Source organism: Xenopus tropicalis, chromosome 1 (genome assembly GCF_000004195.4).
Source record: "Xenopus tropicalis strain Nigerian chromosome 1, UCB_Xtro_10.0, whole genome shotgun sequence".
Classification (NCBI taxonomy): domain Eukaryota; kingdom Metazoa; phylum Chordata; class Amphibia; order Anura; family Pipidae; genus Xenopus; species Xenopus tropicalis.
This window is the reverse complement of record NC_030677.2, coordinates 189,507,640-189,513,639: the sequence shown is the minus strand read 5'-3', so window position 1 is coordinate 189,513,639 and position 6,000 is coordinate 189,507,640.

The window sequence follows — 6,000 nt, the reverse complement described above, 5'->3', positions numbered from 1 at the left end:
ACATGGGTCAGGTACCCATGGGTACCTAAAGAATACACACAAAGTGGTTAGGATTCAGATGGAAAAGTCTTGATGTCCTGATTGTGTGGGCTCTCCATGGGTACTGTGGTGGCTAGGGTGGAAAAAAACCTTCAGCTCCCTGACGATTGGCGATGTCATTTCCCGGCCCCCAGTCCATCCTACACCAAAATATGATGCCGCTTCTGGCTTGCAGAGGGTTTTGGCCAGGGTTGGTTTAGGAAGGCACTTGTTTAGGTGGGTTCGGGCAGGGAGAAGCACCGCTGGCAATGTGGGTGCATGGGTCAGGTGCAGATCTTCTAAAACAAACCCATGCAGGACTCTAGCTGCCATCTTTTATGGTAAGCTCTTTCCTTCGTATACTCCCCTTTTTTATGTGCAAAAAGTTGGATTCTTATGTTCATCCTTAGAATAGCCCCATCAGTGCCAGATAGAACGCTATATTTATTCTGTAGAAAGCTTTACCATTCCTGAGTAAACAGTCCTAGAAGTACCCTCTGTTTGCTTAATATAGCAGCTGCCATTTTAGCTCGGTCTCAGTAGCTTCCGTGCTGCTGGTAGCATAGATCACACATTCTGATGGGAGAGGGAGTGAATTCTTATGGGAGGTGAGAGCAGGAGAAGAGAGAGAGGGAGAAGGGAGAGAGGTGCTCAGACTCAGATTTTTCTGAGATATACCGAAGAACATGTTTACACAAAGGAAGACAAGAAATCCTGTGTTTCTTTTGAGAGCTCAGTGCTGTGTTTCTGTGAGTGCTTATGGCTGTATTTACATAAATCTTTCTGATAAAGCTTACTTAGTTTTTGCCTTTACTTCTCCTTTACTGGTGTTTCTTGTGTTGAAAAATTATGCTGACAAAAGCTGAGTCTGAGTATTCACACACTTGCAATGCTTCTGTAAGATTACTTGTCCTTAGACTCAGCATTGGTTGTCACAGTTTCAACCTGGTGGTGTTGTGTTTGCCGGCACTGAAAACTGCAAAATCTGCTTCAGTGCAGGGCTGAGAGAAGCGATCTACATTTACCCTAAAGGAAAAGGGACACCAATGTGCATATTTTGGATCAAGACGTTGAAGTGTGAAGAAAGCCTTTATGCCAAGCTGGTCTCTTAGTCCTAATATCCTGTGTCTTACTAGTCTGACTATTCATTCTGTGCAAACAGGAAACCAACTTTGGGCACATTAGTAGCACTATATATAATTTAAAAGGCCAGGCAGCAGCCACAGGGCACCACTCCAGCCTGTGCCCACCGGCACTCTCTATCATGCATGTCTTACAGACGAGTCAGGGAGGAAGGGAGGACAACTCATGTTAATGAGCCCTAATAAATAACCGAGAAATAATATCAATTCTAATTAAAAAGAAACCAATGCTAATAAAAAATAGTGTACCCATTGGCATTAGAAAACATATTCAGTTAAACATTGGTTCCCCTTTAGTTTTCCACTCCACCGATCAGGATTTAGGCACAATTTGAGGCTTGTGTTAAGCATTTGTTAAGCACCTGTGCTTTCTTTGAGATCAGATCAAACTAGAAAATATCCTGAGTAAGCAGCAGGCTGTGTAAGTAGCGCGAGAGGGAAAAGCCTTAATCTTCTTCTGCCTGCTGTAAGTAACAAATAATCCCCCCAAAATGCAGGCTAATGCAGATATAATTAACTTGCTCCAATTGGGCACATGTTGCCATTTCTGGCCTCCCAGAGGAAGCTGTCGGCGTGAGGAGCCGTGTGTGTCTTGTTAATCTGTTGTATCTGGAGTAGAGGGTGGTCCTCTCCCCTGTGCTCATAGACAAAAACAATCCATATAAGTACGCAGGGAAAGACTATGCTAATTAATAATATCTACTAATGGGGTGGGATGAATAGAACAGGTGCATCATTATATTATAAGCACCATCTGCTGCATCTGCTGTATCTGAATATCCATGCTTTGGGCTCCTTGCCACGAGTTCTGATACATCTCCAAATGAGCACGATCCAATCACCAAATTTATTTTGTACCCAACCCTTTCTCCTTGTAGATTGTGAGCTCTTTTGGGCAGGGCTCTCTTCACCTCTTGTACCGGTTATTGATTGCTTTATATGTTACTCTGTATGTCCAATGTATGAAACCCACTTATTGTACAGCGCTGCGGGATATGTTGGCGCTTTATAAATAAATGTTAATAATAATAATACATTAACAGGGGGTCTTGTTAACACTAGCGCCCGTCCTTCAATCGATATATAGCACGCTTCACTTTCTAAGATTCCAAGATTTCTAATTACACACAGCAGATCTCCATCACTCACGGTCTCTAGGTGTTTTATAGCTTTTTCAATCAAGCCAACACTCTTCCAGTTAAGCACAATTACCAGGGGGAGCTTGCCATGTATGAATGCCCACTAGGCATCTTCCTAAGTATATAAGTAAACACGGCAGAAATGAATGAGGTGGAATTAGATATAGATCTGCTGATGCTGCTGCAGAACCTCTTGGGATGGTGAGCAGCTAATCTCCAACTGGGTTGTATTATTGATTCTGCCTGCATGTATTGATGTATTTCAGTAATATGGAAGATGTATCTGGCTGGCAGCAAGGTAAGGATCCTTGCTAGTTGTTTTCAAAGTCAATTTTAGAGTTCCTTTAATGAACTCTATTTCATCATGTTGCAGAATTTAGCTCCATTTAAAGCAATGATCCCCAACCAGTGGCTCAGGGGCAACATGTTGCTCCCCAACCCCTTGGATGTTGCTCCCAGGGGCCTCAAAGCAGGTGCTTATTTTTTATTTCCTTGCTTTAGTTGCATAAAAACCTGGCATAATGCCAAACAGAGCCTTCTATAGGGCTGCCAGTCCACATAGGAGCTACCAAATAGCCAATTATAGCTCTTATTTGCACCCCCAGGAACTTTTTTCATTCTTGTGTTGCTCCCCAAAACTTTTTCCATTTGAATGTGGCTCATGGGTATAAAAGGTTGGGGATCCCTGATTTAAAGCAAGCAAAAAGTGAAACTCTCAGCGTACATACAGTGGTGTGAAAAACTATTTGCCCCCTTCCTGATTTCTTATTCTTTTGCATGTTTGTCACACAAAATGTTTCTGATCATCAAACAAATTTAACTATTAGTCAAAGATAACACAAGTAAACACAAAATGCAGTTTTTAAATGAGGGTTTTTATTATTTAGGGAGAAAAAAAATCCAAACCTACATGGCCCTGTGTGAAAAAGTAATTGCTCCCTGAACCTAATAACTGGTTGGGCCACCCTTAGCAGCAATAACTGCAATCAAGCATTTGCGATAACTTGCAACGAGTCTTTTACAGCGCTCTGGAGGAATTTTGGCCCACTCATCTTTGCAGAATTGTTGTAATTCAGCTTTATTTGAGGGTTTTCTAGCATGAACCGCCTTTTTAAGGTCATGCCACAACATCTCAATAGGATTCAGGTCAGGACTTTGACTAGGCCACTCCAAAGTCTTCATTTTGTTTTTCTTCAGCCATTCAGAGGTGGATTTGCTGGTGTGTTTTGGGTCATTGTCCTGCTGCAGCACCCAAGATCGCTTCAGCTTGAGTTGACGAACAGATGGCCGGACATTCTCCTTCAGGATTTTTTGGTAGACAGTAGAATTCATGGTTCCATCTATCACAGCAAGCCTTCCAGGTCCTGAAGCAGCAAAACAACCCCAGACCATCACACTACCACCACCATATTTTACTGTTGGTATGATGTTCTTTTTCTGAAATGCTGTGTTATTTTTACGCCAGATGTAACGGGACACGCACCTTCCAAAAATTTCAACTTTTGTCTCGTCGGTCCACAAGGTATTTTCTCAAAAGTCTTGGCAATCATTGAGATGTTTTTTAACAAAATTGAGACGAGCCATAATGTTCTTTTTGCTTAAAAGTGGTTTGCGCCTTTTTTGCCCAGTGTCTTTCTTATGGTGGAGTCGTGAACACTGACCTTAATTGAGGCAAGTGAGGCCTGCAGTTCTTTAGATGTTGTCCTGGGGTTTTTTGTGGCCTCTCAGATGAGTTGTCTTTGCGCTCTTGGGGGAATTTTGGTCGGCCGGCCACTCCTGGGAAGGTTCACCACTGTTCCATGTTTTTGCCATTTGTGGATAATGGCTCTCACTGTGGTTCGCTGGAGTCCCAAAGCTTTAGAAATGGCTTTATAACCTTTACCAGACTGATAGATCTCAATTACTTTTGTTCTCATTTGTTCCTGAATTTCTTTGGATCTTGGCATGATGTCTAGCTTTTGAGGTGCTTTTGGGCTACTTCTCTGTGTCAGGTAGCTCCTATTTAAGTGCTTTCTTGATTGAAACAGGTGTGGCAGTAATCAGGCCTGGGGGTGACTACAGAAATTGATATTGAAATTGAAAATTGAAATTGATAAACCACAGTTAAGTTATTTTTTAACAAGGGGGGCAATCACTTTTTCACACAGGGCCATGTAGATTTGGAGTTTTTTTTCTCCCTTAATAACGTAAACCTTCATTTAAAAACTGCATTTTGTGTTCAATTATGTTATCTTTGACTAATAGTTAACGGTTTTTGATGAGCAGAAACATTTAAGTGTGACAAACATGCAAAAGAATAAGAAATCAGGAAGGGGGCAAATAGTTTTTCACACCACTGTATATACATGGATGTATTTAGCTAATGAAACTAACCACTGGCACAGGTTATCGTCATAATTGGCTAGTGGAGACGGTATGCGCTGATTGTAAGTCAAGGAGAGGATGGACAGTGTGGATGGAATGGTGCAGTTACAAGTATAACTGTTTGGTCATTTTCAAAAGTTGGATGTTTATCGATGCATCAGGCGGGAGTGTAAAGCAACAAATAGGGTTATAGCCCAGCTGAAAGAACTTGGTGGGGCTAGTTGCCTATCAGCGATTGTTAACGACAGTTAGTGAATCTGTGTAATCATACGAAATCTGTGGGAATGTGAATCAAAGTGACTATCAAGTATAGCATTTCCTAAGTCTCCTTTCCAGTGCTATATAAATAGCAGTCTGTTTTATATGGAACATATCTAACCTTCTCCATTGTGTGAAAGGGTGTTCATGTGAGTATTCCATGGAGAATGTGAACTTTGGGAATCATTGGAGGCAAACACCTACACTGTGAAGTGTTTATGATATATCATTGATTGGGGAGGAAAAACAACACCTGTAGACTTATTGCAGATGTGGTAAATTTGAAATGTAATAATGGTGTACCTTATATTTTATGAAATCCATGCAAGTTGTTATCTCTGCAAAGGGGGAATTTGAAATGGCAGTGTAGGGGATCAGAGAACCATTTCCCCATGTTTTTATGTAACATCATCGAACCTCGTAGCAGAGAAATCTGATTGGCTGGGAGCCCCAGTGCACCTCTGGGAAAAGAGGAGGAGCTTTGCTTTGGAGCCAAATTGATAAGTTGGACCAGCAGGGTATAAAGGAACCGTGCTGCAGGGCCACACAACGACAGAGCAGGAAAAAGTGAAAGAGCTGCCAGCAACACTTAGGGCTGCAGTGTACTCAGCTTGGGACAGCATTGAGTTTCAGCCCTAGAGAGACATTATTCTAAGTTGTGTTTAGTTGCTGTAGATGCCTATTGTCATCCATGTGTGTCCCCTGTGTGAGGACAGCTCTTAATCATAACCCTGCTAAATGGGAGCTGCCTGATCCAAACGGAGAGGTACTTTGGGGCAGGTAGTGCTACCTGGGGTATAAGAGCTTTTGTGAAGGGACAATTTGCAATGAACTGAAATGTTTATCATTTTAACCTTTCCAGAGTAAAGTGTGGGACTGTGGCATTAAAAAGGACTGTGATAGGTAGACAGTCAGTGTGTTTTATTTGCTAGCGAGACAGATAGATCCCCATGTGTCCCCAGGGCAGGATTGGTAATTGTATTAGATGCCCGCTACATATCTTTACTTTTACATAAAGTTAATCTTGTTGCTGCAAACTGTGTGTGTTTCATTTTCCCTTGTGGGCTTCCCTTGGGGTG